Raw genomic sequence first — 10,212 nt, 5'->3', positions numbered from 1 at the left:
CAGAGCTCCCAATACCGGCGGGAGCAAAGCACCCCAGACTCCAGATCTTCTCTTCCACCAACGATTCCAGGAAAGGAGAGGAGGCTGGGAGTACAGGGAAGTAGCTGTCCCTCTGGCATCATCAGGTAAACAGGCCAGCTTCCCAGCCTGAGTTCCAGAGCCTGCAGATCGCCTGGGAACTGCACAGAGCTCCCAATCCCGGCGGGAGCCAAGCACCCCAGACTCCAGATCTTCTCTACCACCAAAGAGACCAGGAAACTACAGGAACCAGGGAGACCAGGGGAGTAGCTGTTCCGGATCAGGTACAACAGGACCCAGCATAGGGTCCAGGGGACCAGGTAGGAGGCTAAGCGCCCCAGATTCCTGTTCTTCTTCTCTACCCACGGACCAGCATTTGGACAAGGCATAGAAGAACCACCAGATTACTGGACTTACTAGCACCCACCAAAGGGAACTCTGGTCCCCAGACCAGGAAGGGGCTCTTTCTGCACCCACTAAAAGAAGAGATGGGAAAGAGACAATACAAAAACACAGTCAGCAACAGAAAAACAAATATGACACCGCCAGATTCTAGAGACTCCACACCAGCAAGACCCCAATATTCAAACGCGAAGGAAGCAGAAGAGAACGATCTTAAAAGCACTTTCATGAAAATGATAGAGGCCCTAAAAGAGGATATTGGAAAATCCCTCAAAGAAATGGAAGAAAAAACAAACCAAAAAATGCAAGAAATGGAAGAAAAAACAAACCAAAAAATGCAAGAATTGGAAGAAAAAACAAACCAAAAACGGCACGAAATGGAAGAAGAAATGAAGCAAAAAATGCAAGAAATGGAAGAAAAAGCAAAGCAAAAAATGCAAGAATTAGAAGAAGAAACATACCAAATAAGGCAGGAAATGGAAGAAGCAACAAAGCAAAAAATGCAAGAAATGGTAGAAAAAACAAAGCAAAAAATAAAAAAATGGAGGAAGAAACAAACCAAAAAAGGCAGGAAAGGGAAGAAGAAACAAAGCACAAAATCCAAGAAATGGAACAAAAAGCAAACCAAAAAATGCAAGAAATGGAAGAAAGAACAAACCAAAAAATTCATAAAAGGCAACAAACGGACGAACAGATAAACAGAAAATTGCAAGAAGCAATGCAAATGCTGCAAGGGTTGAAAACTGAAATAGAGACACTAAAAAAAACACAATCTGAAGAAAGGCAGAAAATAGAAAAGCTGGACAAACAGTCAGGCACTACCAATACAAGCATTACCAACAGAATAGAAGAGATGGAAGAGAGAATCTCAAGTGTTGAAGATACATTAGGAGAAATGGATTTATCAACCAAAGAAAACCTTAAATCCAACAAATCCTTAACACAAAACATCCAGGAATTATGGGACACCATGAAAAGACCAAACCTAAGAATAATAGGTATAGAAGAAGGAGAAGAAATCCACCTCAAAGGGGCAGAAGGCATATTCAACAAAATCATAGAAGAAAACTTTCCCAACCTTAAGAAAGACATGCCAATGAAGGTACAAGAAGCCTACAGAACACCAAATAGAGTGGACCACAAAAAAAATCCCCTCGCCACATAATAATCAAGACCCCAAACATACAGAATAAAGAAAGAATATTAAGAGCAGCTAAGGAAAAAGGTCAAGTAACATATAAAGGCAGACCTATCAGAATTACACCTGATTTCTCCATGGAAACTCTGAAAGCCAGAAGGTCCTGGATAGATATTCTACCTACACTAAGAGACCATGGATGCCAGCCCAGACTACTATACCCGGCAAAGCTCTCAATCACTATAGACGGAGAAAACAAGATATTCCATGACAAAACTAGATTCAACCAATATGTGTCCACTAACCCAGCCCTACAGAAAATTTTGGAAGGAAAACTCCAACCCAAGGAAGCTAACTACAACCAGAAAAACATAAGCATTAGAGAATCCCTCTCTACCAACAGCCAAAAGAACAAAGGGGCGAAATTCCACCCATAATTCCACCAACAACAACCATCGCAAATCGAAGAAGGATGAGCAATCAATGGTCATTAATATCCCTCAATATTAATGGCCTTAACTCACCCATAAAAAGACACAGACTAGCAGAATGGATTCGAAGACAGAACCCTTCCTTCTGCTGCATACAAGAAACACACCTCACCCTCAAAGACAGACATTACTTGAGAGTTAAAGGTTGGGAAAAAATTTTTCAATCAAATGGACCCAAGAAACAAGCAGGGGTAGCAATCCTAATATCTAACAAACTAGACTTTAAAATAAAATCAATCAAAAGAGATGAAGGAGGTCATTACATACTCATCACAGGTGAAACCCACCAAGACGAAGTGTCTATCCTGAACATCTATGCCCCCAATACAAAGGCATCCACATTCGTTAAAGAAACATTATTAGAACTTAAATCTCATCTAAAGCCCCACACAGTTATAGTGGGAGATTTCAACACACCACTCTCACCACTAGACAAGAATACCAGACAGGAACTCAACAAAGAAGCAAAGGGTCTAATAGAAGTAATGACCCAACTGGGATTAACAGATATCTATAGAACATTTCATCCACATAAAAAAGAATATACCTTCTTCTCACCACCACATGGAACCTTCTCAAAAATCGACCACATACTTGGCAACATATCAAACCTCAGCAGCTACAAAAAAATTGGAATAACTCCATGCATCTTATCAGACCACCATGCCTTAAAATTAGAATTCAACAACAACACAAAGTGCAGAAAACCTACAAACTCATGGAAATTGAATAATGCTCAACTGCACCATCCCTGGGTCAAAGAGGAAATAAAAAAAGAAATTAAAGACTTCCTCGAACTCAATGAGAATGAAGACACAACATACCCAAACCTATGGGACACTTTGAAAGCAGTGCTACGGGGAAGTTCATAGCACTAAGTGCTCACATGAAGAAACAGGAAAACAGTTATACCAGAGAATTAACATCACAGCTAAAAGCTCTAGAACACAAAGAAGCAAACTCCCCCAGGAGGAGTAGACGCCAGGAAATAATCAAATTGAGGGCTGAAATCAACAAAGTAGAAACCAGGAAAACAATACAAAGAATCAATGCAACGAAGAGTTGGTTCTTTGAGAAAATCAACAAGATAGACAAACCTTTGTCCAAACTTACCAAACAGCAGAGAGTGAACACGCAAATTAACAAAATCAGAAATGAAAAGGGGGACATAACAACAGACTCTGAGGAAATCCAGAGAATCATTAGGTCATACTTTGAAAACCTGTACTCCACAAAATTCGAAAATTTAAAGGAAATGGATGACTTCCTGACAGCTATCATTTGCCAAAACTAAATCAAGAACAGATAAGCAATTTAAATAGACCTATAACCCCTATGGAAATAGAAGCTGTCATCAAAAGTCTCCCAACCAAAAAAAGTCCAGGTCCAGATGGCCTCAGTGCAGAATTCTACCACAAATTCAAAGAACAGCTTATACCAATTCTTCTCAAAGTGTTCCACACAATAGAAGCAGAAGGGTCTTTGCCAAACTCTTTCTATGAGGCTTCAATAACCTTGATCCCCAAGCCACACAAAGATACAACCAAGAAAGAGAACTTCAGACCAATATCCCTCATGAACATTGATGCAAAAATACTCAATAAAATACTGGCAAATCGGATCCAAGAACACATCAAAACAATCATTCACCACGATCAAGTAGGTTTCATCCCAGGGATGCAGGGATGGTTCAACATACGAAAATCCATCAACGTAATCCACCATATAAACAAGCTGAAAAACAAAAATCACATGATCATCTCACTAGATGCTGAAAAAGCCTTTGACAAAATCCAACATCCCTTCATGATAAAGGTCTTGGAGAGATCTGGGATAACAGGGACATACTTAAACATAATAAAAGCCATATACAGTAAACCAACAGCCAACATCAAACTAAATGGACAGAAACTCAACGCAATTCCTCTAAAATCAGGAACAAAACAAGGCTGTCCACTCTCTCCATACCTTTTCAACATGGTACTTGAAGTTCTAGCTATAGCCATACGACAACAAAGGGGGATCAAGGGGATACAAATTGGGAAGGAAGAAGTCAAACTTTCACTGTTTGCAGACGATATGATAGTTTATATCAGTGACCCAAAGAACTCTACCAGGGAACTCTTACAGCTGATTAACACCTTCAGCAAAGTGGCAGGTTACAAGATCAACTCAAGAAAGTCAGTAGCCCTACTATATACAGATGATAAAAGGGCTGAAAGAGAAATCAGAGAAACATCACCCTTTACAATTGCCACAAACAACATAAAATACCTTGGGGTAACGCTAACCAAACAAGTGAAAGACCTGTATCGTAAGAACTTTGAATCTTTAAAGAAAGAAATTAAAGAAGCCCTCAGAAAATGGAAAGATCTCCCATGCTCTTGGATAGGTAGGATCAATGTAGTAAAAATGGCAATCCTGCCAAAAGCAATCTACAGATTCAATGCTATCCCCATTAAAATCCCAGCACAATTCTTCACAGACCTTGAAAGAACAATAATCAATTTTGTATGGAAAAACAAAAGACCCAGGATAGCCAAAACAACCCTGTTCAACAAGGCAACGTCCGGAGGCATCACTATCCCTGACCTCAAGCTCTATTATAGAGCTATAGTCCTGAAAACAGCTTGGTATTGGCACAAAAATAGACAGGCAGACCAATGGAATCGAATTGAAAATCCGGGTATTAACCCACACACGTACGAACATCTGATCTTCGACAAAGAAGCTAAAAATATACAATGGAATAAAGAAAGCATCTTCAACAAATGGTGCTGGCATAATTGGAGACTGGCATGTAGAAAAATGCGGATCGATCCATGTTTATCGCCATGCACAAAACTTAAGTCCAAATGGATCAAAGACCTCAACATAAATCCAGCCACACTGAACCTCTTAGAAGAGAAAGTGGGTGGTACCCTTGAAAGAATTGGTACAGGAGACAGCTTCCTGAACATAACACCAGTAGCACAGACAGTGAGATCAACAATTAATAAATGGGACCTACTGAAACTGAGAAGCTTCTGTAAGGCAAAGGACACAGTCAGCAAGACAAAAAGGCAGCCCACAGAATGGGAAAAATATTCACTAATCCCACATCTGACAGAGGGTTGATCTCCAAAATTTACAAAGAACTCAAGAAGCAAGTCTCCAAAACAGCAAAGGACCCAATTAAGAAGTGGGCTGCAGAACTAAATAGAGAGTTTTCAATAGAGGAGTCTAAAATGGCTGAGAGGCACTTGAGAAAGTGCTCAACATCCTTAGCCATCCGGGAAATGCAAATCAAAGCAACTCTGAGATACCATCTCACTCCTGTCAGAATGGCTAAAATCAAAAACACCAATGACAATTTATGCTGGAGAGGATGTGGTGAAAGGGGGACACTCCTCCATTGCTGGTGGGAGTGCCAACTGGTTCAGCCACTTTGGAAAGCAGTATGGAGATTCCTCAGAAAAATGGGAATAAACCTACCACAAGACCCAGCAACTGCACTCTTAGGCATATATCCAAAAGATGCCCATTCATATAACAAAGATGTCTGTTCCACTATGTTCATAGCAGCTTTATTTGTAATAGCCAGAACTTGGAAGCAACCTAGATGTCCCTCACCCGAAGAATGGATAGAGAAAATGTGGTACATCTACACAATGGAGTACTATTCAGCAGAAAAAATAATGGAATCATGAGATTCGCAGGCAAATGGATGACACTAGAAGAAACCATCCTGAGTGAGGTAACCCAGTCACAAAAAGAGAAACATGGCATGTACTCTCTCATATATGGATTTTAGACATAGATCTGGGGAGTGCCAGCCTACAATCCTATTGCCAGAGAGTCTGGGAAACAGAAACTTCATTTACTGGCTGGTTAAGTACTGAGCTGAACTCAAGAAAGCCAGTATCAGAGAGGGAGGACTGATGATCAAAGGGATTAAGACTGGGCTGGTTGAACCCCCAGAAACAGCTGACCAGACAAAGGTTAACTCTTGAATCCCAGGCATCAGCCTGGGAATCCAGCATGGGACTGATCAAGACCCCCTGAATCTGGGTGTCAGTGAGGAGGCCTAGGTAATCTATTGAGCCTTGGACAGCAGATCAGTACCCATCCCAAGTATACACACGGTCTCTGGACTCCCATAGAACAATGTGAGGTGCACTCTCACCCTGAACTCTTGGGGAAGGGTCTAGGCCCTGCCCTATATGAAATGACAGACTATGGACACCCCCATGGAGGGCCTCACCCTCCCTGGGGGAATGAGGGGATAACGGGGGGGGGGGGATGGAGGGAGGGCACAGGAGGAGGGGAGGGAAAGGGAGAGGGACCTCGTACTGACTTGTGAAGCAACCTTGTTTCTTATCTAAATTTAAAATGGAAAATAAAAAAAATAAAAAAAAAGAAAAAAAAAGAAAATGAAACAAAGGTTGAAAGTGGAGATGCATCCAGCCCTCCTTGGAGACTTCTGGAGAGTTCCATATCACATAACTACTTCTGTCTCAGTCAACACTTACACTGTGATTATGCTTGGTTAGAAACAGTTCATTCCTTGGTGTTTTAAGCAATACATTTGGATACTGTGGAAATTATTTTCACTTGTTAGAGAATTAGGAAAACTGCATTTGACAGGCAGCCTAGAATCTCAACACCAGCTTTTAAAATTGCTTCCAATAACTTTTTAAGTCTATGTCACTCATGGTCAAACCCACAGCATTCCTTTACGAAGATTAAAATCCTGTTTGTTATTCTGCTAGAACTCATTCGTTTTAGGAAAGAGACCATTCTGCTGGCCTCCTGTTTCTCTGTCCAGAGCTCAATTTGCTCTGCATGACCTGTCTTCTCAAACTTCCCATTCTTTAATAAGGAATGAATTGCTAATTAGTGATTGACAAACACATGTCATCCCTTGTTCACATTTCTACTTTTGGATAGAGCTAATTTAAAATGGACATTCTGGAGATGTGTTCTTTCCATCTTTCCCCTCTGACTGAGACTTGTATGAAGCAAAGATTCCCTGGAAATCTATTCTTTATCACTTAGGCTTTTGCAGATGGTATAACAGATCCTGGCAACACCTACAAACACATCTGGGTAGATTTAAAGCCACGTTCTTTAATTATTTTTATTAAAATTAAGCTAGTTTGAAACTCTTGATTATGAACTCTTATGACTTTTCAGTGGGCTATGACATTAAAAAGGAAATATACAATTTATTAGCCATTCCAGTATCTCATCAACTTGGAGGTTCTGTCTAGAGATTCTTCAAGCAGGGGTTAGTAATTTGGTAAAGATAGCGGGAACCCAGCTGCCCTGAGAGCAGACCTTCATGAAACCCATGCTTACAGAGAAATAGCAGCAATCTTCATGTCCATTTGATGATTCATGAACTCCACACTTACAGAGAAACTATCCTCAGGAACAGTTGATGACTTTCAGGAAGAAATTGACTTAGTATTCTGCAATTTTAAGTTTGGGATAAGAAACTAGAATGTACATTTTCACTTTAAATCATGCTTTTAAAAATCCTTGTTAAAAATTAACAGATACTATGTAAACAAAATAAAATCTATGTAATCTTTATATATTATCTTACTCTAAAAGCCATCACTATGTTTTTTTCTTTGTATTAGAAATAATCTTGTTTTACATATCAATCCCCTATTCCCTTACCCTCTCATCCTCCCATGCTCTCCACCAACCCTCCCAACTCACCCTGCACCTACTCTACAAGGATAGTGAGGCCTTCCATTGGGGATCATTAAAGTCTGTTACATCATTTAGGGGAGGCCCTCTTTCATGTATTTGGGCTGCAATAGTATACCTCCATTGTAAATAGGCTCCCAAAGTCCATTTGTGCACTAGGGATAAACACTGGCTCCACTGTTAGAGGTCCCATAGATTGCTCAGGCCTCCTAGCTGGCACCCTCATTCAGAGAGCTTGGTTCGTTTCAATGCTGGTTCCCCAGCTTTACGACTAGGATCTCTGTGCTCTCACTAAGTCAGGTCAATTGTTTTGGTGCATTTCTCCAACATGGTCTTGTTTCCTTTGTTTATCCCTCCTCCTTCTCTACAACTGGATTCCAGGAGAATGGCTTAGTGTTTAGCTATTTCTTCTTTGATCAGCTACTGAATGAAGGCTCTAGGATGGCATATAAGGTTAGTCATCAATCTCATTATAGAGGAAGGGCATCAAAGGCAGCCTCTAAACTACTGCCTAGATTCTTAGTTGGGGTCATCCCTGTGGATCCCTGAATATTTCCCTAGTGCCAGAACTCTCTCTAAACCTATACTGGCACTATGTTTTTAAAAAACCCTAGAGCATTTGATAAAATTTTGGTATTTTTTTCTTGTATTCAGTGAGTTCAATTCAGATGGAGATTAAAACTTGACTTTAAAAATAGCTGTTCAACAAGGCTCAGATATCCACAGATGAAGGTCAGGGCTACTCATTGCAAGATGATGTCATACAATGGCTAGACAAATGATTTATCTTGAAAGATTTTCTTTTCCTTTTAATGACTACCGCCTTCCCCCAGGACCATGTTTGGAAGTAGTGGTTCGTTTTATACAATGATCATTGAAAAATGTTAATTTTTGTAAACACTGTCAAAAGTTTTGCTTTCCACAGACATTGGAGAAGTAGAGAAGTAATAAGAATATTCTTACAGAGGAAAGCATCTAGCCAAGTTTCAGAGGCATAGCACAACTTTAAAAATAGAAACTAGCTAAGGTATTGTCATAGAGAACATTGCTGAGACTCAGCTATGGCACTGACATCTCATAGAAGAAAAAGAATAAAAGGGGAGGGGTAGCTGTCTCTCCCTCTTCCTTAACTCTCATTTCTTCTTCCTAACAGAAAGAGTGTATTTCCCAAGAGCCGCTGAATATTATCTAAATATACCCACATTCATGCATCAATGTCTTACGTTTCTCAACATTGGGATACATGACTAAGTTCATTTTTTCAATAATAGGGGTCAGGCACAAGCCATAGAGGTTTCAGTCTGACTCTTGGAGGAAAGCTCATGCTTCACTACCAGGTGATTTCTGTTAGGAAAGCAGCAACTCCAAGATTTAACTGAAAATCCACAATAGCAATTTTATCGCTCTCCGTTTTTATCTATTTGTACTATAAATACATAACTCTGCAATGGAGAATTTTTAATAGCACTTTAGAATCGTTGTATGTAGTGCACATTTAAAAAGAAGCTTGATTATTTCAGTTTGAACCATGTAAAAAACTTAAACTTGGTCAGAATGAAATAACTATCATTGCTCATTAAATGAATTGCATTACGCCATTGCTGATATTTATTAACCTTCTGATTTTCTAACTTTGCAATTGATTTCTCACCAAATGGAGAAGGTGTTATCAACAATTATGTACCACTGCCTTTTGTTCCTCCTTAACTAATGAATATTTACCTTTGAACTGTTACTTTTCTTACATATGATGAAAGGAATAAGAACAATGATTGCTGTCATTTGAAGACCAATCTGTAATCTTACTCTGTGTGACACAAAACAACTGAAGAATTATAAGACTTTGAGTACTGAAATTATATGTTAATGTTAGGGAGAAGTTAAAGATTTTATTCTTGTCTTGGGCAGAACACTTCTGGACATATCCCCTGAAGTGTGTCATATTGACATTCAGATTCCCTCTGCTTTATTCAGCATAGACATAAAGGCTAATTTCACTGTGAAGCCTCATCTTGCAGTTTCTGCGGTTTGTGGCCTATTTCTTAAGCAGAGAGTTATTACCATACCTTGCCAGTGCCGATGCTAGCAGACAGGACTACTACAGTAGGTGGCCCATTACCTTTATAGCTATAAGCTGTTCATGGTTAAAGGGGGTGGGGAGATCTCCAGGTTCTGCAATGTGCTGTCACCAAGGACTTGCACACCTAGCCAGCAGTGTGAATCAACTTTGGGTAGAAATTCAGCAGCAGATGTCCTTCTGCGCTTCCTCAAAGTGGGCAGCTGTCCTCTGGGTGTTGTCTTTGTCCCATGTCTGTACCTTCTCAATCTGCCAATTTTCCTCAGCATTCACTCTCAATGTCATCATCTTTCTCCAGTTACTGTTGCTGTACTTCCTGACAGTTATACAGAATCGTTGACATTTAGGCATGGGCAAATAGGGCACAGATATTAGTTACTAAGGGG

This window comes from Mesocricetus auratus, unplaced genomic scaffold (genome assembly GCF_017639785.1).
Source record: "Mesocricetus auratus isolate SY011 unplaced genomic scaffold, BCM_Maur_2.0 Super-Scaffold_100009, whole genome shotgun sequence".
Taxonomy (NCBI): domain Eukaryota; kingdom Metazoa; phylum Chordata; class Mammalia; order Rodentia; family Cricetidae; genus Mesocricetus; species Mesocricetus auratus.
The sequence above is the reverse complement of the archived record's forward strand: the minus strand, read 5'-3'. Positions refer to the sequence as shown.